Here is a 25,373-nt window from a genome sequence, read left to right on the forward strand (position 1 = left end):
GTACCACCTGACTTCTTGGGCGCCCAATAGCTTAATTTCTTTAATGACACAAAAGCAAACACAAAAGCTAAAGCGTGGTAATTGTAAATTGGGCTATTTTTTGAGCTTGAAGATGAATAATATATAAAATACATGCTTTGTGGAGCGTTCACACAAGGCATGGGGGGAGATTGCACCCAATTGGTCTCTTGTTCATGTCGTGCAAGCTTTCTTCATTGTTTTTTGTGCAAAAAGTAGATTTCTTTTGTTCTTGGAGACCTTCTGATGCTCACTACGTGTGCATACGGCGTCCGATCTGTGCACCAGTGGTATCAGAGTGAAGTTGAGATTGAGAGCTTCCAATCACTTACCATCTCGTGCGAAGGCGGAGCTTCTGGAACGATCGAGCTCTACAGTCAGTCTCGTGGAAGAATCGATACCAGCGTGTTCCTGGCAGTCAAGAACCCCATGCTATACATTCAGATCATGAGGGACTGGCCTCTGCAGGCGGAGGACCACGCGGGAAGATCCTTGAAGAAGTCATTGGTTTTTGTTCTCAGATAAGAAATTCTCCTCCATAGCTTTCAAAGCTTTAAGGATAAGCTATAAGGCTTTAAAAAGAAGCTTAACTAAAAGCTTCCCTAATCGAGTTCATCAAACGGCGGCGGCAGGTTGATGCCAAATCGGGCGAGAATATATTGAGGTCCTAGAAATCAACGATTAGTCTTTTAGACTAAAGCTTCAAGTCCTCCAAGTTCCTCAAGTCACTAAAGTCATAAAAGTCATCTTCAACAACTATCATAAAGGCGGTTCATACTCAATAGCACACGAATCACTCTACTATCCTCTGGAAGCCTCTCTTCACATATGTGAATTGACAGAAGCAGATTACAGTAATCAATCAACAACACGTAGACTATACGCAGTCTATATGCACAATTACTTTATTGGAAGATGATTGTGACATCGAATTTCACAATCGTAAAGGAGAAATACTACAAAAGCCAAACTAAAAAATATGTATATACAAGCCTTGTAAACCCGCCTTTGAGCTATGCTCATCCCGCTAACAACGTTTCGAGTGTGTGAGGTCTTTTGGAATTTTACAGGATGACTGATCAAAACATGGATGATCTTATGGCTGAAGGTGATCTACCCAAACCAACAATGGAGCAAAAGTTGGATTTGATTATGATGCAGCTTCAAGAAGAACGAAGAGCATGACAAGCTTTGCAAGCTCAAATTGGCCAATCTGCAATGATCTACCACCGACAAAGATGGATCGCAACCTGAAGATCTTATACGATGTACCATCGATGCAACACTTGAAGACCAATCTATTCGCAAAGAAACAAAGATAAGTAAAAGAAACTTCAAATTCGTACTTTCAATGGATCATGCGATGGAAAGACTGTCCTTGCTTTTATCAGTCAATTTGATGATTATTTCCATGAAAAAACATATGCTGAGAAAGACAAAATTAAATGTGTCACTAACCATTTAGTTGACCGAGCATCCTTATGGTGGACTATGGTCCGCAAAAGCGTTGATTGTCCCACTACTTGGGAGAATTTTCAAAAGAAATTTTTGGAGAATTTCCTTCCTCCCCAATTCCACGAAAAAGCAATCAAGCAATGGGATCTTCTACAACAAAGGGATCGTGAACCTATTTCCCACTATACTGAATGTTTCTAGAATGCCCTATTGCAACTACGAATGCTCGAAGATGTACCTGAAGCAACTCATAAACCCAAGTTTATGTCTGGCCTACTTGGACATTTTTATGCGAAAGTTAATATGTTCAAGCCAACAACCCTTGAAGATGAAATTTCCTTGGCCCATGACACTGAAGACAAAATTCGCAGACGAGACAAGTGACCACAACAATTCCCAACTAATGGTAACTTTGGTTCCAAATAATTCAATTCAAATTTTTGAAGATTCAATCAAAGTCATTTTCCTCCATGTTCATTCCGTAAATCTTGGACATGACCACCTGCCACAAATCCAAACCCTAAGCCATCTCTTCATTCAAATCCCAACATTCATAAACTTCCTATCATTACCAATAATGTATCCAAAGCAAAACCCATAGTTTGTTATAAATCTCATCAACCTGGACATCTAGCAGCCAATTGTCAATCTAAAAAGCCATCCATCCATATCAATTATCTGGGAACAATAGAAGATGAAGAACATGAGGAAATGCTGAACTTTACAGAAGATGATGACGACATTGGTACTACTTCTGATACTTTGCCAGGTATGCCAACTCCCCATTCCTTATTAACAATGAAATGTTTTGTGCATGGTAAAGAAAAGACTATTTTACATGATGATGGGAGCACACATGACTTTATTTCCGTAAAATTTGTCAAAGAATTGAATTTACATACTGTTTCTGCACATTATCAAATCAAGGCAGTATTCCTAGGTACGAGATATATGGAACACAAGAGGTGCATAATTTAGAAATTAAAATTGGTGATTATAGTGCACGAAGAAATTTCTTAGTTATACATTTGCAGTCTAGTGACATTATCTTAGGAATGCCCTGGTGTCATTAATACAATTGTGATATAGATTATTCTACGCATTCAATTAAAATTTATTTTCAAGGAAAACAAATGACACTGCATGGTATGCACGCTTCCAATAATTTTCCATTGCTTACTCATACTCAGGTTAAACGTGCATTACCTAAAAGTAGCAAATCCTATTTAATATGGGTGAATGAAATTCAAGCTAAAGAAAAATAGATGCATCCTAGGCATGCATAATTTCTTACCCAATTCCAAGATTGTTTTGCTGCTGATTTACCAACTGGATTACCATCTTCACGTCCTAAAGATCATAAGATAGATTTAATTCCTGGAACACAACCACCATGTAAAGCACCATATAGACATAACCAAATTGAACAGAAAGAAATTCAAAACCAAATAGAAGAATTGCTTAACAGAGGACTAATTAGATCTAGTAGTTCTCCATTTGGTGCACCTGTCTTATTAGTGAAAAAAAAAAATCTATCGCATGTGTATTGATTATCATGCCCTAAATAAAATTACTATTAAGAACAGATATCTGATTCCTAGGGTAGATGATCTTATGGATAAACTATAAGGATTTGCCATATTCAGTAAGATAGATCTTAAATCTGGATATCATGAACTAAGATTGGACAAATCTGATATATTGAAAACTGCATTTAGAACACAATTTGGACACTATGAATTTTTGGTTATGCCTTTCGGTTTAACTAATGCAGCAGCCACATTCAGTCGTATGATGAATCACATATTTTTGAAACATCAACATTGCTTCATTGTTTTCTTTGATGACATATTAGTTTTCAGTAAAAATGAGAATGAGCATTATGAACATTTATCTTTAGTTTTTAACTTATTGAAAGACAATCAATTATATGCTAATCCAAAAAAGAGTGAATTCTTCCAAACGGAAATTGAATATCTAGGATATATTATTTCATCAAAAGGTATTAAAGTCGACCCTAAAAAGATAGATGCAATTTTAAATTGGCCGATACCCAAAAATGTGCATGAATTACATTATTTTCTAGGTCTTGCTAGCTTTTACAGAAATTTTGTGAGAAATTTTACATTACTTGCATTATCTTTGACAAAACTCTTAAAGAAGGGTATCATGTATAATTGGTCTAACAATCAACAAAAGTCCTTTGATTTGCAGAAACATGCTTTAACTCATGCTCCTATATTACAATTACGTGACTTCAATAGACCATTCTTCTTAGTAATTACTGACGCTAATGGATCTGGAATAGGAGCAGTCCTTATTCAAGATTCTCATCCCATAGCGTACTCTAGTTGCAAACTCAAACCATTTGAACTTAAATATTCTACCTATGATAAGGAATTGTTAGCTGTAGTACAAGCCTTATGTCAATGGAAACATTATTTAATGGGATCTGAATTCATGATCAAAACTGACCAATAAAGCATTAAACATCTCCTTAGTCAACCCCACAAATATCTGACCGACACATTAAATGGGCCGCTTTTATTCAAAGTTTTCATCCCCTTATACAATATTAACCTAAAAAAGAGAATACTATTGCTGATGCTTTGAGTAGAAGACCGACAATTCAAAATATTTCTGTGATATCATTTGATTCCCTTATTCCTATGAAAGATACTTATCATCAGGATCGTACTTTTCAAGCTGATTGGAATAAACTAGTTGCAAATAATTGGATTCCCATTAATTCATTGTCTTACATAATGGATTTATGTTTTATGAAAAAAGATTATATGTGACTGTTCCATTTCGATCTTTTTTTTTGCATGAAATTCATTGTCCCCCATATCAAGGTCATAGAGGAATTATATCTACTTTGCGTACATTGATTGAAGATTTTTATTGGCCACATATGGACACTGATGTAGCTAACTTTGTATTTGAATTCTTAATTTGTCAACGAGTTAAAAGACACCATGGTAAACAATATGGTTTACTAATGCCATTATCTATTGCATCACGACCATGGGAACAGATTTCAATGGATTTTATGACTCGTCTACCTAACACTAAAGCTAATCGCGATATGATTTGGACTGTTGTAGACAGGTTCAGCAAACAAGCATATTGTATTCCATGCAAGAAAACTTTAACTGCATGATGCCAGGAGACATATTCCATAGTGGATTCTGTGAGGTTTTGCGGTGGATTCCGTAAATTTTTTTTACCGGGGTTCATATACAAAGTGGATTCTTTGTGCGAAAAGTCGATGGGGACACCTAGCCTTTTCAGGCATCTTGTTAATTTAATGTGTAAGTGGGTGATTCTATAGCGGGTGATTCCATAAAATACATATTTAATTTAATAAACGTTTATGAGTTTAGAGTACGCACTCGTAATAAATTAAGGTTAGGATTGATTTCTAACCAATTTATTTTTGTAGCTGAAGACTACTAAGTATTCACTTTTATCGGTTTAATTGTATTATTTTCCTAACAATTGTGAATGCTTTAGTTGATGTGTAGAGCAAGCAGTGGTGGCATTGGGAAGCATTAGAGGATAACGTGTATTCAAATTATCATCAATTTTTTATGGGCGCATATCTTAGGCATGGCGTCCATATTTTGACGTGCTTATTTATCAAAGTGCTTGATATTTATTTATTATTTATTTATGCACATGGAGGCAGGATTTAAATATTTGTATTGGACATTGTATTTGGGTACCGCTTGATATCTTGGACGCCCAATAACTTTAATTGTTTAGTGGCACAAAAGCAAACACAAAAGCTAAAGCGTGCTAATTGTAAATTGGGCTATTTCTTGAGCTTGAAGATGAATAATATATAAAATACATGCTTTGTGGAGCGCTCACACAAGGCATCCGGGAAGATTACACCCAATTGGTCTCTTGTTTATGTCGTGCAAGCTTTTTTCATTGATTTTTATGCTAAAAGTAGAGTTCTTTTGTTCTTGGGGACCTTTTGACGCTCACTACGCATGCATACGTACGACGTTCGATCTGTGCACCAATGGTATCAGAGCAAAGCTGAGATCGAGAGCTTCCAATCGCTTACCATCTCACATGAAGACGGAGCTCTTGGAACAATCGAGCTCTACAGTTAGTCTCGTATCAAACGGTCGATACCAGCGTGTTCCTGGCAGTCAAGAACCCCCTGTTGTACACTCAGATCGCGAGGGACCAGCCTTTGTAGCAGAGGACCAGGCGGATAGTTCCTTCATCAAGTCGTTGATTACAGATAAGAAATTCTCCTCCATAGCTTCAAAGCTTTGAAAGCTTTAAGGATAAGTTATAAGCTTCAAAAAAAGAAGCTTATTAAAAGCTTACTTAATCGTTTTATTCTGCTTGCGGCGGTAGTATGAATTGGCCGTTGTCGACGTTGACAAAAAGCTCCTGAGGTCCTTTAAATCCAAGCTAAGTCATAAAGACTTAAAACTCCAAGTCCTCCAGGTTCCTCAAGTCACTAAGGTCATCAAAGTCATCTTCAACAACTACCTTAGAGGTAGTTCATATTCAGCAATACACGATCCACTTTATTACTCTCAAGCAGTCGTTGTTCACACTTGCAGTCTTGTTGAACGAGTTTCAACAAAAGCAAAAGTTCACACGTAGACTATACACAGTCTATATGCAACACTATTTTCTTGGAAGATGATTGTCACATCGAATTTTGCAATCGTAAAGGAAAAATACTATAAAAGTTAAATAAAATATATACAAGCCTTGTAAACCCGCATTTGAGCTACGTTGTGAGGTCTTTTGGAATTTTGCAGGATGACAGATCAAAACATGGAAGATTTTATGGCTGAAGGTGATCTACCCGAACCAACAATGGAGTAAAAGTTGGATTTGATTATGATGCAGCTACAAGAGGAATGAAGAGCACGACAAGCTTTGCAAGCTCAATTGGCCAATCTGCAATGATCTACCACCGACCAAGATGGATCGCAACCTGAAGATCTTTTACGACGTACCATCAATGCAACACTTGAAGCCCAATCTATTTGCAAAGAAACAAAGATAAGTAAAAGAAACATCAAATTTTGTACTTTCAATGGATCACGCGATGGAAAGACTGTACTTACTTTTATTAATCAATTCGATGAATATTTCCATGAAGAAACATACGATGAGAAAGAAAAAATTAAATGTGTCACTAACCATTTAGTTGACCGAGCATCCTTATGGTGGAGCATTGTCGTAGAGTTCATGCAAGGGCTGCTGAACACGGGGTTCAAGATATAGCAATGGAAAAGACTAACAAGAAGAAATCGAATTTTTGATGCCAAAGTACTCTATATTGTTTGTCAAGTAAAATACATGAAGTCCATGTTCAGAAAAATCTGAAGTGTCTCTTAATCAGCTTTGCATCTAGGTGTTTGAGATCAGTATTGGCTTTGGCACATAGACTTGTTAAAATCTGCTAGATAGTAATCCCTGAAAAAGCTGTACATATTCAGCTTTACTTTCAGATGTTCAAGTTCAATTTTTCCATTGTTGCACTTGACTCATTGGGTATTTTAGCATCTCCAGCAGTAGACCTTTCACTTTCTTGGATGTCATTTGCATTTTGTGCTGAACCATGGCCTGCACTAAGACTTTTAGGAATGGATGTTGGATGCCCTTTAGATGCCAACACAGTTTCTGGCTTTATTTCTTCAGGTTTCATCAAGCTGGCAGCACCTTTGTTGCCATCCTCTATTATGTTTGCAGGAGCAAAACTTCTCTTCAAGAGCATTGTTCGAGAGGATATCCTTCATTCCCTAGGGATAGTGCACTTGTCACAGTTGCAAGCTTTTGCCTGAGATTGAATTTTTTGGCAATTATAGGCCGTACATCGTCTCCACCAACCAAACTCTCCAAGAACGGGAGAAGTCTTGCCAGAGCAGAATTTCACTCGTCATCGAACCAGCTCTCCATTGGAATGCCATTGTCAACCTGGAATCCAAATGCATGAGGAGAATTGTCAATTATAGCCACCTTAGCTAGGTCATGGCCCAACACAGAGAGATCCTTCATATAGTTTCCATTAAGATAAACACATGAATCCCAAAACATACGATGCCGTATCAGTTTTTTTTTCTTCGGATCTAGTATATTCAATAATTGCCCTGCTTATACACTCTGACTCGCACTAAATACTATAATCTCAAACATTTGCGAAACTTTCTCCATGAATATTTGAAGATGAGGTCTGCGCCTCACATATATAGTATACTCTTGAGAATTGAAGCTCATAGGGAAGGTGAAATCAGCATTGTCACAGCGCTCCAATGTTGAGTTCACTAACGTTTCAACCAAATCTAATACAAGAGTGATAGGTGGAGATCGCCGTGACTGTTTTTGAAGCAAGAAGGGTGAGCGACCTGGTTCCTGCCTCTGTGTGTGAAGGGCTTCCAAGGAGGAATATGGTTCAGGTAGACAATGATGAATTAGAGACCCTTGGCCTCATACAGAAGGGAATTCTGATGGCCTAGTGATTGCCTTCATCTTCATCTTTGTATGATAAAACATTGCGTGCTTCATCATTATTATCGTCATCCTGATCATGTAAAGGAACAAGAGCAAGAAGAGAGGAGGACGAGCTCTCTCTCTCTCTCAGTGATATGATCGAGGAGAAACGATAAGAGATGAGACAGAGACTGGCTAATAGCACACCAGAAGTCTCCCCTTGCTTGAAGTGAAAAGAGTCCGAGGAAGCAGAGATGCTTTCCTCCTTGATTGAGGATAAGGCCTCCTCTTCCTCTTGCTTCTCACTGATCCCTGAAAGATGAAGGGCTAAAGAATGAAACGAAACATCTGCTGGTTCAAATCTGGAGATCTTGATAGGGTATCCGTTTGACGACACAATGATAGGAAGCTCCAAAGCTTTCTCAGCTGCTTCCAAATATCTTTGAAGAAACATGAGACTGCCATATCTTAAGCTCTGCAACTCTGGTCATAATCCCCTTCAGCTTTTTGTCTCTCCCTATTCACCCCTGCCATACTCTCATGATCCGCTTTTTCCATTTCAGATGTACCAGTCTCAATTAGTTTTCCCTTCTCCTCTTTTAGCTGAGCGACCAAAAACTCCTCTTTGACAAAAATAACTCTAGTTTCTTTACACTCCATAGGAGATCTATGCACCAACTTTAATTTTCACCTTAAGGACTAACGTAGGGTATCTTTGGAGTCATGAATTTCCCCATTAAGAGTCAGCTTTACGATGATCCCACAAACTTCGACTTCAGCCTTCAGGATTGGGTGGCAAAATGCTCCCTCGGTGCTTCACTAGTGCTGTCAATAGCCCATTGAAGGATTCCTTTACTCACTTAAGCAGCTTTTGAGAGACTTCCTTTGACTCTATTTCATTTGATGATCGGCTTTCACAAAGCTTCCTTTGATTCCACAATTCCCTGCACTTTTCTTAGATCATCATTAAAATTATCAGCTTGATAATGTCCTTTGGCATCAGTTTTTCATATTTTTCTAACACACACACATCATGCATCCAAACAGAATCACTCACACACACACAAACGGAATATATACATTGGTGCGGGTTATCGTAATGCATCAATCACACATAATGAATCACACGCGGAAAAATAACACAAATGCACAACAAAAGAAATGGAGGTGTATACGGCTCGGATGCGCAGCAGCACGACATCCATCCCCTCTAAACCTGCGCATCCTCCGGATGAGCCAACTATCCAGGATCATTCAAGTCCACAAACAGGTCGAGTCCTTCATCAGTTTCTAATGGACCTATTTCTCCATCAGCTTCATCATTCATATTCTCTACTTCTGCTTGACTTTCTTCTACCTGCTCTTCTTCTGCCAATGCTTCAAGTGAATATTCTTCATCTTCTCTTCTCTTGAAAATCTTGACCCGTTTTCCAGCAATGGGCACCCTCAATACTATTCCATCTAATTCAGCCAACTCATAGGTACCATTATCAAAAACCTGTTTCACCTCATACGGTCCAAACCATCTTTGAACCATTTTTCTCATGCTACTATGCTGATTCTCTAGACTACTGTTGTAGACTAGAACCCAATCTCCTTCTTTTATGGCTCTAGGCCTCAAGCGATGCCTCAAATCAAACCTGTCCTTGTTTTTGAGTCGGGCTGCCTTCAAACGATCAACTGCTAACTGCACATCTTCTGTCCTTCTCTCTAGTTGACGAATCCGGAGCTAAAAGCTCCTCCCTTGATAAATTCTCATGCCACAGAAGAACACTCCACGTGAGAGCACAAATTTCTGTAGGCATGACAGGTTTTTTCCCATACATCAACTCTGCAGGCATGTATCCAGTATTCACGCTATGTGTAGAGCGATTTGCCCACAATGCAAAAGGTAGTAATCTCGGCCAATCCCCAATCTGACCTCTACAAGCTTTTGCCAATGCTTTAACTATTGGCAGATGTCCTCTTTCGCTCTTCCCATTTCCCTTTGGATTATAGGCAATAGTAAGAGCCAATTTAATCCCAAGCCGTGAGAAAAATTCTCTAGCTTCGTTTGCATCTAGCTCTCCACAATCAGTTGTAATCTTGCCTATACATCCATACCTGCAAAATATTTCTTCCAACAAGAATTTACGTACTGTATGGTGATCTTTGTCCACAAAGATCTGCCTTCAACATAGTTTGTAAGATCCTCCCTAGCCAAGACAAGATATCTCATTTTCCAAAGTCCCACTGGCAAAGTAACCAAGTCTACCACCCACTTATAATGCATACATAGTGGATAGGTCGGATGCAAATCATCACGATGCCGCACTAAAGAGTAAAGCTGGCAGTCCCTGCAAGTCTCCACAAAGTGAGAAACATCTTTATACATCCCTTTCCACTAGTATCTTTCTTTGATTTTCTCATAGGTAGCCCACACACCTCTATGACCAGCCCATGAGCTCTCATGCAACTCTCGCATAATCTGTATCTGCATCGCTACATCACAAACTACTCTCAAGGGCAAGCCGCCTCTCTTCTTTGGATGCTTCCAAAGAAAACCATCTTTCATGAAATACCCATAAGCCTTCCTTCTGATTTTCTTGAATTCATCATATGTCCAATCAGCTCTTCGAGTCAATGAACTTAGATACTGTCCAATTTGTAGCCACTCATCAACATAAAGTTCTTCAATAAAGGCTTTAGCAGTAGATACATGACAATCATAAACAAGAACAGAAGCTGCAAACTCTGTCTCATCATCTTCTGCAAGTATTGACTCCTCATCCTCATATCTCGCTCTAGATAGCATATCAGCAACTGGATTATCTTTCCCTGCTATGTGTCGAAATTCTGGATTCAATGATTTGATATAGGCAATCCACCGAAGCATCGCTATATCTGGAGTCGAACAGCTAGTAATCATGCCAAGCAAAGGCAAACAATCTGTTTCCACAACAACTGAAGCTCCAATAAAATACCCTTTATCACACTTCAGTGCAGTGACTACTCCCCATAACTCTCTTTTGATCTACGGATATCTCCTCTGTCACTCATTAAGAACTTTAGCTCCAAAGCGGATTGCATATCTGTTTCCATCAGCATCATCTTGTCCCACTGCCCAACCTATGCCAATAGGGCTAGTATCAACTGTCAACATGATTAGCTGTCCACACTGATAATTCGCCTTGCGAAGAGTAGGAGCTGACTGCAACAGCTTCTTGAGTTTACGCATGGCTTTCGAATGCTTCTCATCCCAATGAAATTTCTGCCCCTTTCGAAGCAGCTGATAGAGAACATCTGCTATGTGAGCAAAATGAGGAATCCAAATCATGTAAAATACACAAGCTCCCACAAATCTCCACACCTCTGAAGTAGTCGAGCAATACTCTGCAATCCTGCTTATGGCATCCACCTTTGCAGGTGAAGGCTTCCTGCCATAATATCCAACCATATGCCCAACTATGATGACTTCATTAACACAAAATACAGATTTCAGCCCTGAAAGAGTCAAGTTTACCTCCTCTAATCGTGTCAATATTTGCTCACAAGCAACCAAGTGTTCAGCCACAAACTGTCTACATCCTTGCAAATCAAGACTTTCATTCTTTTCTTCTTCTGCACAACCCTTAATAGGCACATCATCTAGGAAAGGCATGGTATACTGCGGAATATAGTCTCGTAGAACTCTATGCATAGCATTCATCATATGAGCAACTGAGTTGGTGGCACCTTGAGGCAAGGTACACATCCTCACAAGACCAATAGGTGTCCGCATAGTAGTAATATCCCTGCTTTCCAAGGCAAGCTGAAACTGATCATAACCTGAATACAAGTCACCTAGAGAATAGATGGCTTGTCCTGCAAAAGCCTCAGCAAATTCATCCATAACTGGACCTGTTCCCACATTCCTGATTGTCACTTTGTTCACAGGCTGCATATCCTGAATAAATCTCAAAGTACCATTCTTCTTTGGTACAGTAAACCACCTGTTAGAATAGGGCGCAGAAGAGGGTTCCAAAATCCACATCTTAATCTTCTCATTCAGCAACTCTATCAGCTTTGGCAAGTGTGCTTTACACACAGGTATAGAACGTATATTCCATGGTACATGAGGGACAGTGAAGATGACCATAGGTGCAACCAATTCGGGACTAATGCAGCCAATTTCATGAGGAAAGAAAGCAAATGCCTTACCATGACGTCCAAGCATCTCTCTAAAACATTCTTTTTCCACTGGAAGCAAGAAATCATCATTTCCAATCTTCAATTCTGCAAGAGTTTCAGCTGTAAATTTATGTCCAATATTTGCAGGATCTCTCAACATAGGCTACTTCATAGCTTTTTCTATTTGCTCATCACTATTAGGAGGAAGCGGCCCTACAACCGGCTTAACCTTCTTATCAATTGTTTTATACTTCGTGTCAACCTTGGCATCAGTCAAGCACTCTTTTCTTTGCTGCAATTTCTGCAAATTTTCAACAACTCTTAACTCTGTTGGCTGAAAGATTTCAGCCCTTTGCTCTATGGACTGCATGGGTGCAGCCTGAAACTCTGTATGCTGAAATTTTTCAGCATTCAACTCTGTTGCCTGAATGGATTCAGCCCTCGGCTCTATGGACTGCATGGTTGCAGCCTCATACTCCATATGCTGAATTTTTCCAGCATTTAACTCTGTTGGCTGAAAGGTTTCAGCCCTTTGCAACTCTGTAAGCTGATCAAGATCAGCCATAAATTCAGTTTGCTGTGTTTTCTCAGCCTCTAACTCTGTTTTCAGCATAAAATCAAAAATTTCCTGAAACATATCCAAGGTTTGCACAGTTATGATCTTTGAACCCTTACATACATCAGTTTTCAGCATTGTTCCCATCTCAAACAATGTATCTGCATAAGATATCCCTTCATACAATCCATCTACATGCTCTTCTGCTTGCAAAATACCTACAATCTTCAACTCTTTCTCCTTACAACCAATGTACTGCCTGGTAGCTATAGGCAAATCTGAAATTTTTTGATAACTCATTGAACTATCTGAAGAAAAACCAACAAAAATAGTGGAGAAAGACTGTCTGCCAGGAGGCGAGATCTCCTCTTTTCTCCGCTCCGTACCACTGGCATCTCGCAAGACAGTGGTACCTAATGAAAATCCAACTCCTTCGCAGGTAGTGGTGCCTCACGCAAGGAGTCCCTTTTTCTCGGATGATTTACCCCAACAGTCATAAACTGAATAGCTTGCATACCATCCTTACTGCGTATCCGTGCATAAGCTGAGCCGTCATCTATCACTTTCGTCTCCATTCTTGCTTCTGTAATGAAAGGCTGTCCAAGAATAATCAGATAAGAGCAAGAATCCTGAACAAAGCAATGATAATCCTCTTCAACATTACCAATAGAAATTCTGATACTCGGACAAGCAGCATACATATCACCAGAAGTATTATTGGCGGCTCTCATACGCCAACCATGCTCTGCATCCATAGGCCACTTGCCACTCTCATAAACACCTCGAGCAATAAGATTAATCTCGGAACCATGATCGACTAAAGCGACCAAAGGAATCTGTTTCTCTCCAATCCTTACCACCGTCTTAGTGGTTGCTCTAGCCCAATGACTTCGTGAAAAATGGCTGCGAGGAATGAGAATAGGGGCATCATCATCTTCATACTGCATAGGCTGAACTAGTTTCTCCAATTGTGGATTAACAGAAGCATTCTCAACCATCAATGCATCATCATGCTCTTCCCCAAGAGCTCCATGCCATAATCCCTGTAAAGCAGGTCCTTCCATCACATGTCGTTTCCTCCGCAAAAGATCCTGCATCTGATCCTGTATTTCTCTTCTAGCAATCCCAAGAGCTTCTCCAACAGTAAAAGTAACTTCACTATTCAAAATTCTTTCATGAAAAATATTACTCATATCCATCTGCATATCAAGGTCTAACAAGAGCTTAAATCCTGGCTCCTTTCTTGGTTGCCTCTTCTCTTTCATCTGCTTGTCTCCCATAGGTTGTTCAGGACCTGATTGAGCTGGAGAACTTGACATAGGTGGAGCTGTAATAGGTGGTGAAACAAAGTCACCCCCTCTAGTCTTTTTGGAGGTGCTGGGACCCTCCTCATCTCTTCTTCTCTTTTCCTCAACCATGGCATCTAAACCCTGTGTTTTCGCCATATAAGCAAAAATAGAATACCTGTCAACAGGAGAATCCCATCCCGTTTCTCCTCGGATGCTGGAGCCCACACAAGTCATAGTAGATGCCTGAACTTTCCCTCTTCTCGCTATCTCCAAGGCAGAGGACCATAAAGCAGAGTCTCCATCTGATTTCTGCTCAAGCTGGACTCCATAAGCTGAAGCATCTCCTCTAACACTCACATAAGCTGATGGTGCAGCCATATCATCAACGAGCTTCTTCATGCCTCCCTTACCAAAGTTTGTGTCAAGAGGAGCACCAGTCTCTGCCAGCCATATCTTCCCATCTTGTCCCCAGAACACTACATTCTTCTTACGCGCTTCCTGAAAAGCATCACAATCTCTGCAGTGTTGGTGCTCTGTACTATCGCACCAAATACATCGTCTCCCTTTTCTTTGACCAGCTGGAAAAGCAGTCGCTGGAGTAGGTGCTACAGCAGGAACTGACATAAGTTGCTCCTTTAACTTACCAACTTCAGCTTTGACTGCTTCAATCGTCAAATCTGCCAAGCCTTTAATAACATCATCTACAGATAAGGGCACTGGAGCAGCAGGAACTGGTGGATTTACAACAGGAGGAGTAGGCTTAGGCATAGAACTTGCAGCAGGGGTAGAAGAAGTGGTCTCCAAGGATTTTTCAAAAAATCATGTATTACGATGCAATCGTACTCTCCTGCGCTGCTTCTTAACAAGAGCATTCACAGCATCAATGACATGTCTCCACTCGGTCTTTAAACCTGAATCGGTAGCTTGATCTTCCAAAAGATCATCCAACTTTTCCTACAAATCAGCATCAGCAGCTTGTAAAAATAATTCCACTTTCTGCATCTCCAAAGCTTGCTGCTCAGTTCCATCCAACTGATCATAACGGCTCTCAAACTCTCATAAAAGGGCGGTAACTAAAAGTCCCTTATTAGGCATAGAAACCCATGCTAAGAAATTCCTGCAGTTCATAAGACCTGTATCCTCCAGGAAATATTCATCTTTTAATGCCTTCTTAAACTCTGCCCAACCAGCATGTGTTTCTTGAATTTCTAAAATTCGGACTTCAAGAGCGCGCACCACGATCCGCAAGAAGTAGCGGCTCCAAACATCTTGAGAAACCCCAAAAAACTTCATCTTTTCTTTATACAAATGCAGGTAAGTTGACACTTGTTGGCCGTTTAACTGCTTCATCTCCTGTTGGACAGCTTTCAAGGCATCCATGGCATCACTATCACATTTCGCGTGAGCTTGCTGCTGCATATAAGTGGTAAATGACTGAAACAGGTTCTTCATGACATTGTCATCTGTCATCTCTTCTTGCGAGTCACCCATCTTGCTGAAAAGTGACGAAGCACTTTCACGTCAGGTTCACCAAAAATGTCATAGAGTTCACGCAAGGGCTGCTGAACTCGAGGTTCAAGATACAACAATCGAAAAGACTAACAAGAAGAAATCGAATTTTTGATGCCAAAGTACTCTATATTGTTTATCAAGTAAAATACATGAAGTCCATGTTCAGAAAAATTTGAAGTATCTCTTAATCAGCTTTGCATCTAGGTGTTTGAGATCAGTATTGGCTTTGGCACATAGACTTGTTAAAATCTGCTGGATAGTAATCCCTGAAAAAGCTGTACATATTCAGCTTTACTTTCAGATGTTCAAGTTCAATTTTTCCATTGTTGCACTTGACTCATTGGGTATTTTAGCATCTCCAGCAGTAGAGCTTTCACTTTCTTGGATGTCATTTGCATTTCGTGCTGAACCATGCCCTGCACTAGGACTTTTAGGAATGGATGTTGGATGCCCTTTAGATGTCAACACAGTTTCTGGCTTTATTTCTTCAGGTTTCATCAAGCTGGCAGCACCTTTGTTGCCATCCTCTGTTATGTTTGCAGGAGCAAAACTTCTCTTCAAGAGCACTATTTGAGAGGATCTCCTTCATTCCCTAGGGATAGTGCACTTGTCACAGTTGCAAGATTTTGCCTGAGATTGAATTTTTTGGCAATTATAGGCCGTACATCGTCTACACCAACCAAATTCTCCAAGAAAGAGAGAAGTCCTGCTAGAGCAGAATCTGACTCGTCATCGAACCAGCTCTCGATTGGAATGCCATTGTCAACCTGGAACCCAAATGCCTAAGGAGAATTGTCAATTATAGCCACCTTAGCTAGGTCATGGCCCAGCACAGACAGATCCTTCATATAGTTTCCATTAAGATAAACACATGAATCCCGAAACATACGATGCCGTATCAGCTTTTTTTTCTTCGAATCTAGTATATTCAATAATTGCTCTGCTTATACACTCTGACTCGTAGTAAATACTATAATCTCAAACATTTGCGAAACTTTCTCCATGAATATTTGAAGATGAGGTCTGCGCCTCACATATACAATATACTCTTGAGAATTGAAGCTCACAGGGAAGGTGAAATCAGCATTGTCACAGCGCTCCAATGTTGAGTGCACTAACGTTTCAACCAAATCTAATACATGAGTGATAGGTGGAGATCGCCGTGACTGTTTTTGAAGCAAGAAGGGTGAGCGACCTGGTTCCTGCCTCTGTGTGTGAAGGGCTTCCAAGGAGGAATATGGTTCAGGTAGACAATGATGAATTAGAGACCCTTGGCCTCATACAGAAGGGAATTCTGATGGCCTAGTGATTGCCTTCATCTTCATCTTTGTATGATAAAACATTGCGTGCTTCATCATTATTATCGTCATCCTGATCATGTAAAGGAACAAGAGCAAGAAGAGAGGACGACGAGCTCTCTCTCTCTCTCTGAGTGATATGATCGAGGAGAAATGATGAGAGATGAGACTGAGACTGGCTAATAGCACACCAGAAGTCTCCCCTTGCTTGAAGTGAAAAGAGTCCGAGGAAGCAGAGATGCTTTCCTCCTTGATTGAGGATAAGGGCTTCTCTTCTCACTGATCCGTGAAAGACGAAGGGCTAAAGAATGAAACGAAACATCGGCTAGTTCAAATCTGGAGATCTTGACAGGGTAGCCGTTTGACGACACAATGATAGGAAGCTCCAAAGCTTTCTCAGCTGCTTCCAACTATCTTTGAAGAAACATGAGACTGCCATATCTTAAGCTCTGCAACTCTGGTCATAATCCCCTTCAGCTTTTTGTCTCTCCCTATTCACCCCTGCCATACCCTCACAATCCGCTTTTTCCATTTCAGACGTACCAGTCTCAATTAGTTTTCCCTTCTCCTCTTTTAGCTGAGTGACCAAAAACTCCTCTTTGACAAAAATAACTCTAGTTTCTTTACACCCCATACGAGATCTATGCACCAACTTTAATTTTGACCTTAAGGACTAATGTAGGGTATCTTTGGAGTCATGAATTGCCCCATTAACAGTCAGCTTTACGATGATCTGCGCACAAACTTCGACTGCAGCCTTGAGGATTGGGTGGCAAAATGCTCCCTCGGTGCTTCACTAGTGCTGTCAATAGCCCATTGAAGGATTCCTTTACTCGCTTAAGCAGCTTTTGAGAGACTTCCTTCGACTCTATTTCATTTGATGATCGGCTTTCACAAAGCTTCCTTTGATTCCACAATTCCCTGCACTTTTCTTAGATCATCATTAAAATTATCAGCTTGATAATGTCCTTTGGCATCAGTTTTTCATATTTTTCTAACACACACACATCATGCATCCAAACAGAATCACTCACACACACACTAACGGAATATATACATTGGATGCGGGTTATTGTAATGCATCAATCACACACAATGAATCACACGTGGAAAAATAATACAAATGCACAACAAAAGAAATGGAGGTGTATACTGCTCGGATGCCCAGCAGCATGACAGCGTGGTCCGCAAAAGCGTTGATTGTCCCACTACCTGGGAGACTTTCCAGAAGAAAATTTTGTAGAATTTCCTTCCTCCTCAATTCCACGAAAAAGCAATAAAGCAATGGGATCTTCTACAACAAAGGGATCGCAAATCTATTTCCCAATACACTGAACGTTTTTGGAATGCCCTATTGCAACTACGTATGCTCGAAGATGTACCTGAAGCAACTCATAAATGCAAGTTTATGTCTGGCCTACTTGGACATTTTTATGCAAAAGTCAATATGTTCAAGCCAACAACTCTTGAAGATGCAATTTCCTTGGCCCATGACACTGAAGACAAAATTTGCGGACGAGACAAGCGACCACAACAATTTCCAACTAATGGTAGCTTTGGTTCCAAACAATTCAATTCAAATTTTGGAAGATTCAATCAAAGTCGTTTTCTTCCATCTTCATTCCGTAAATCTTACACACGACCACCTACCTTGCCATCAAACACAAATCCAAACCCTAAGCCATCTCTTCAGTCAAATCCCAACATTCCTAAACCTCCTGCCATTACCAATAACGCATCTAAAGCAAAACCCATAGTTTGTTATAAATGCCATCAACCTGGACATCTAGCAGCCAATTGTCAATCCAAAAAGCAATCTGTCCATATCAATTATCTGGGAGCAATAGAAGATGAAGAACGTGAGGAAATGCCGGACATTACGGAAGAAGATGACGACATTGGTACTACTTCGGATACTTTGCCAAGTATGCCAACTCCCCATTCTTTATTAACAATGAAATGTTTTGTGCATGGTAAAGAAAAGACTATTTTACATGATGATGGGAGCGCACATGACTTTATTTCCGCAAAAATAGTCAAAGAATTGAATTTACAAACAGTTTTTACACAGTATCGCATCAAGGCTGCATTCTTAGGTACGAGATATAATGGAACACAAGAGGTGCATAATTTAGAAATTCAAATTGGTGATTATGCTGAACGAAGAAATTTCTTAGTTGTACCTTTTCAGTCTAGTGACATTATCTTAGGAATGCCCTGGCGTCATCAATACAATCCTGATATAGATTATTCTACGCATTCAATTAAATTTTTTTTTTCAAGGAAAACAAATCACATTGCATGATATGCACGCTTCCAATAATTTTCCATTGCTTACTTATACTCAGGCTAAACGTACAATACGTAAAAGTAGCAAATCCTATTTAATATTGGTGAATGAAAATCAAGCTTTTAAAAAAAAGATGCATCCTAGGCATACACAATTTCTTGCCCAATTTCAAGATTATTTTGCTGCCGATTTACCACTTGGATTACCACCTTCACATCCTGAAGATTATAAGATAGATTTAATTCCTGGAACACAACCACCATGTAAAGCACCATATAGACATAATCAAATTGAACAGAAAGAAATTCAAAACCAAATAGAAGAATTGCTTAACAGAGGATTAATTAGACCGAGTAGTTCTCCATTTGGTGCACCTGTCTTATTAGTGAAAAAGAAAAATAATACTTATCACATGTGCATTGATTATCATGCTCTAAATAAAATTACTATTAAGAATAGATATTCGATTCCTAGGGTAGATGATCTTATGGATAAGCTACAAGGATCTGCTATATTCAGTAAGATAGATCTTAAATCTGGATATCATCAACTAAGATTAAACAAATCTGATATATTCAAAATTGCATTTAAAACACAATTTTGATATCATGAATTTCTGGTTATGCCTTTCGGTTTAACTAATGCACCAGCCACATCAGACGTATGATGAATCACATATTTTTGAAACATCAGCATTGTGTCATTGTTTTCTTTGATGACATATTAGTTTTCAGTAAAAATGAGAATGAGCATTATGAACATTTATCTTTAGTTTTTAAGTTATTAAAAGACAATCAATTATATGCTAATCCAAAAAAGAGTGAATTCTTCCAAACAGAAATTGAATATCTAGGACATATTATTTCATCAGAAGGTATTAAAGTCGACCCTAAAAAGATAGAAGCAATTTTAAATTGGCCCATATCCAAAAATGTGCATGAATTACGTTCTTTTCTAGATCTTCATGTTTTTACAAAAAATTTGTGAGGAATATCTCATTACTTGCATTACCTTTGACAAAACTCTTAAAGAAGGGTATTGTATATAATTGGTCTAACAATCAACAAAATTCCTTTGATTTGCTGAAACATGATTTAACTCATGCTCTTGTATTACAATTATCTAACTTCAATAGACCATTCTTCTTAGTAGTTACTGACGCTAGTGGATTTGGAATAGGAGCAGTCCTTATGCAAGATTCTCATACCATAGCCTACTCTAGCTACAAACTCAAACCATCTAAACTTAAATATTCTACTTATGATAAAGAATTCCTAGCCGTAGTACAAGCCTTACGTCAATGGAAACATTATTTAATGGGATCTGAATTCATGATCAAAACTGACCAACAAAGCATTAGACATCTCCTTAGTCAACCACAAATATCTGACCGACACATTAAATGAGCCGCTTTTATTCAAAGTTTTCATCCCCTTATACAATATCAACCTAGAAAAGAGAATGTTGTTGCTGATGCTTTGAGTAGAAAACCAGAAATTCAAAATATTTCTATGATTGGAATAAATTAGTTGCAAATAATTGGATTTCTATTGATTCATTATCTTACAATAATGGATTTATGTTTTATGAAAAAAGATTATGTATGATTGTTCCATTTCGATAATTTGTTTTGCATGAACTTCATTGTCCCCCATATCAAGGTTATAAAGGAATTATATCTACTTTGCGTACATTGACTAGAGATTTTTATTGGCCACACATGGACTCTGATGTATCTAGTTTTGTATCTGAATGCTTTATTTGTCAACGAGTTAAAAGACACCATGGTAAACAATATGGTTTATTAATGCCATTATCCATTCCATCACGACCATGGAAACATATTTCAATGGATTTTATCACTAGCCTACCTAACACTTAAGCTAATCATGATATGATTTAGACTGTTGTAGACAGGTTCAGCAAACAAGCATATTTTATTCCATGCAAGAAAATCTTAACTGCATCTCAAGCTGGTCAAATTTTTTTTAAAACTATTTTTACTAATCATGGTTTACCAAAAGTCATTATTTTAGATCGTGATTCTAGATTCTGCAATAATTTTTGGATTACTTTGTTTGCTAACTTAGGAACAAAGATTGATTTTTCATCTGCATTTCATCCTGAAACAAATGGTCAAATAGAAGCTACTATAACAATACTATTTTAGATCTTTTGCATGCTTACACAATTTTAAAACCATATACATGGGATACACATCTATATTTACTTCAATTTGCATGTAATATCACACCACATACAACTACAAAGAAAGCATCATTTGAAGATATTTATGGATATCAATCGCCTACACCTATTGCATCATTATCAAACAAAATTCAAACTGCTGTGATGAAATTGCTAACATGCATGCTACTATTTTCGATGAAGTCAAAGATATGATTGCCAAAGCCCAACAATCATATACAAAACAAGCAAACAAGAAAAGATAGGCTATGAATTTTAAAGTTGATGATTATGTTTGGTTACGAATTGAAAAACGAAGATTACAAAGTGTAGATAAGCACCCTGTTGTCAAATTAGCACCTAGATTTTATGGACCATTCAAGATTATACAAAAAATCAATGACAATGCATTTAAACTAGAATTACCACAACATTGGAAAATCCACAACACCTTTCATATCAGTTTATTACGACCTTTTAGAGGCCAACTACCTGTACACCCTGTTTATGAAAACCCTCCTTTACTAGATGATGAAACTGAAATCCTTGAGCCTGAAACTATTGTAGATACTGACTTTATGACCACTAGAACTGGGCATAGATATTCTAGATATTTGGTCAAGTTTAAAAATCATGTTGAAGAGACCCAATGGATGCATGCTAGAGACCCAAGTGCTTTCCCCACACTGCTAGCTCCACATTGAGCTAATAGCAATTGAGAACAATTGCTATCCCACCTCGGGGGTATGATGCCAGGAGGCATATTTAACGGTGGATTCCGTAAGGTTTTGTAGTGGATTTCGCAAAATTTTACTACCGGGGCTCATACACAAAGTGGATTCTTTGTGCAAAAAGTCGATGGGGATGCCTATCCTTTTCAGGTGTCTTGTTAATTTAATGTGTAAATGGGTGATTCCATAGCGGGTGATTCCATAAAATACATATTTAAATTAATAAACGTTTATGATTTTAGAGTGCGCACTCGTAATAAATTAAGGTTAGGATTGATTTCTAACCAATTTATTTTTATAGCTGAAGACTGTTAGATATTCACTTTTGTCGGTTTAATTGTATTATTTTTCTAACACTTGTGAATGCTTCAGTTGATGTGTAAAGCAAGGAGCAGTGGCATTGGGAAGCATTGGAGGATAACGTGTATTCAAATTATCATCAATTTTTTATGGGCGCGTATCTTAGGCATGGCGTCCAATTTTTGACGCGCTTATTTATAAAAGCGCTTGATATTTAGTTATTATTGTTGTATGCGCATGGGCGCACGATTTAAATATTTGTATTGGACATTGTATTTGGGTATTGCCTGACTTCTTGGGCGCCCAATAGCTTTAATTCTTTAGTGGCACAAAAACAAACACAAAAGCTAAAGCGTGCTAATTATAAATTGGGCTATTTCTTGAGCTTAAAGATGAATAATATATAAAATACATGCTTTGTGGAGCGCTCACACAAGGTATGGGGGGAGATTACACCCAATTGGTCTCTTGTTCATGTCGTGCAAGCTTTCTTCATTGATTTTTGTGCTAAAAGTAGAGTTCTTTTGTTCTTGGGGACCTTCTGACGTTCACTACGCGCGCATACGGCGTCCGATCTGTGCACCACTGTATCTCAAGCTGCTCAATTGTTTTTGAAAATTGTTTTCACTAATAATGGTTTACCAAAAGTCATTATTTCTGATCGTGATTCTAGATTCTGCAATAATTTTTGGATTACTTTGTTTGCTAACTTAGGAACAAAGATTGATTTTTCATCTGCATTTCATCTTGAAACAAATGGTCAAACATAAGCTACTAACAATACTATTTTAGATCTTTTGCGTGCTTACACCATTTCAAAACCACATACATGGGATACATATTTACATTTACTTCAATTTACATATAATAACACACCACAACCAGCTACAAAGAAAGCACCATTTGAAGTTATTTATGGATATCGATTGTCTATACTTGTTACATCATTATCAAACAAAATTCGGACTGCTGATGAAATTGCTAACATGCATACTACTATTTTTGATGAAGTTAAAGATATGATTACCAAAGCCCAGGAATGATACACAAAACAAGCAAATAAGAAAAGATAGGCTATGAATTTTAAAGTTGATTATTATGTTTGGTTACGAATTGAAAAACGAAGATTACAAAGTGTAGATAAGCACCCCGTTGTCAAATTAGCACCTAGATTTTATGGACCATTCAAGATCATACACAAAATCAATGACAATGCAATTAAACTAGAATTACCACAACATTGGAAAATCCACAACACCTTCCATATTAGTTTATTACGACCTTTTAGAGGATAACTACCTATACACCCTATCTATGAAAACCCTCCTTTGCTAGATGATGAAACTGAAATCCTTGAGCCTCAAACTATTATAGATACTGACTTTATGACCACTAGAACTGGGCGTAGATATTCTAGATATTTGGTCAAGTTTAAAAATCATCCTGTTGAAGAGGCCCAATGGATGCACGTTAGAGACCTAAGTGCTTTCCCCACACTGTTAGCTCCACATTGAGCTAATAGCAATTGAGGAAAATTGCTATCCCACCCCAGGGGTATGATACCAGGAGGTATATTCCACAGTGGATGAGGTTTTGCGGTGGATTCCGTAAAATTTTATTACCGGGGCTCATGCACAAGGTGGATTCTTTGTGCGAAAAGTCGATGGGGATGCCTTTCCTTTTCAGGCGTTTTTTAAATTTAATGTGTAAGTGGGTGATTCCATAGTGGGTGATTGCGCAAAATACATATTTAAATTAATAAACGTCTATGAGTTTAGAGTGCGCACTCGTAATAAATTAAGGTTAGGATTGATTTCTAACCAATTTATTTTTGTAGTGGAAGACTACTAAGTATTCACTTTTGTCGGTTTAATTGTATTATTTTTCTAACAATTGTCAATGCTTTAGTTGATGTGTAGAGCAAGCAGCGGTGACAATGGGAAGCATTGGAGGATAGCGTGTATTCAAGTTATCATCAATTTTTGATGGGCGCGTATCTTAGGCATGTCATCTATATTTTGTCGCCCTTATTTACTAAAGTGCTTGATATTTATTTATTATTTTTGTATGTGCATGGGCACACGATTTAAATATTTGTATTGGACATTGTATTTGGGTACCGACTGACTTCTTGGGTGCCCAATAGCTTTAATTCTTTAATGGCACAAAAGCAAACACAAAAGCTAAAGCGTGCTAATTGTAAATTGGGCTATTTTTTGAGCTTGAAGATGAATAATATATAAAATACATGCTTTGTGGAGTGCTCACACAAGGCATGGGGGGAGATTGCACCCAATTGGTCTCTTGTTCATGTCGTGCAAGCTTTCTTCATTGTTTTTTGTGCAAAAAGTAGAGTTCTTTTGTTCTTGGGGACCTTCTAACGCTCACTACGCGTGCATATGGCGTCCGATCTGTGCACCAGTAAGCTTGAGTTGCCTGGCAAGACTTTATAAAACTTCTCATTTCGTATTTCACTGATAAATACCGTCAACATTACTCTTTTGGTCGCAGTCATTTTTCCATCAAAATTTTCTTGAAGATACTCCTCATGTGGGTCACATAATTGCGGATGTCTTGTTTTTCTTTCTCCTTGACATTCATAAGTCATACTAGCACGTTGTCGGAGTATTCGGGCTCGAAAAATCTCTTAATGAAGAGGTTTTTGAGGCCATTGAAGCTCACTTGCTCTGTAGCATCTAGACTTGTGTACCAAGTCCAACCCTTGTTGCCTAAGCAAAGCTCGAATGCTTGAGAGTGCTGAGTCAAGTTGGTGAGATTGTTAGCCTCGCAGACCTGCTCAAATTTCTCTATGAAGCTATATGGATCGTTGTGGGGCTGGTACTTATTGAGCTACTTAGTGACAACTAGTATCTTAGACTGACTCTTGGAGCCTTGGTCTACCCCTAACCCTGCTAGTAGTGATGTCGCTAATAATGCAGTACTCTGCTTTGCTACTGTGTTGTTTAGAAATCGCTTCATGAGAAGATCACTCAGCTTCAAGTCTCTTTCTAGTGCTCTCTCATGGTCAATTTGATTCGTGTCTGCTAGGTTCAGCACTCGCTGCATCTCTCGCATCTCTGTGCTCAACCTCATGGTCCTAGTCTGCTGGTCTTG

At 38.6% G+C, this 25,373-nt stretch overlaps 1 pseudogene; it reads right to left on the bottom strand.

The window, feature by feature from the left end:
- Window positions 1-6,964: 6,964 nt before the first annotated feature.
- Window positions 6,965-25,352, bottom strand: LOC148014411 (uncharacterized; annotated as a pseudogene).
- Window positions 25,353-25,373: the final 21 nt, after the last annotated feature.

The sequence above is a fragment of the Lygodium microphyllum genome, chromosome 25 (assembly GCF_053477565.2).
Source record: "Lygodium microphyllum isolate KBCC chromosome 25, Lygodium_microphyllum_v1.1.10, whole genome shotgun sequence".
NCBI classification, from domain to species: domain Eukaryota; kingdom Viridiplantae; phylum Streptophyta; class Polypodiopsida; order Schizaeales; family Lygodiaceae; genus Lygodium; species Lygodium microphyllum.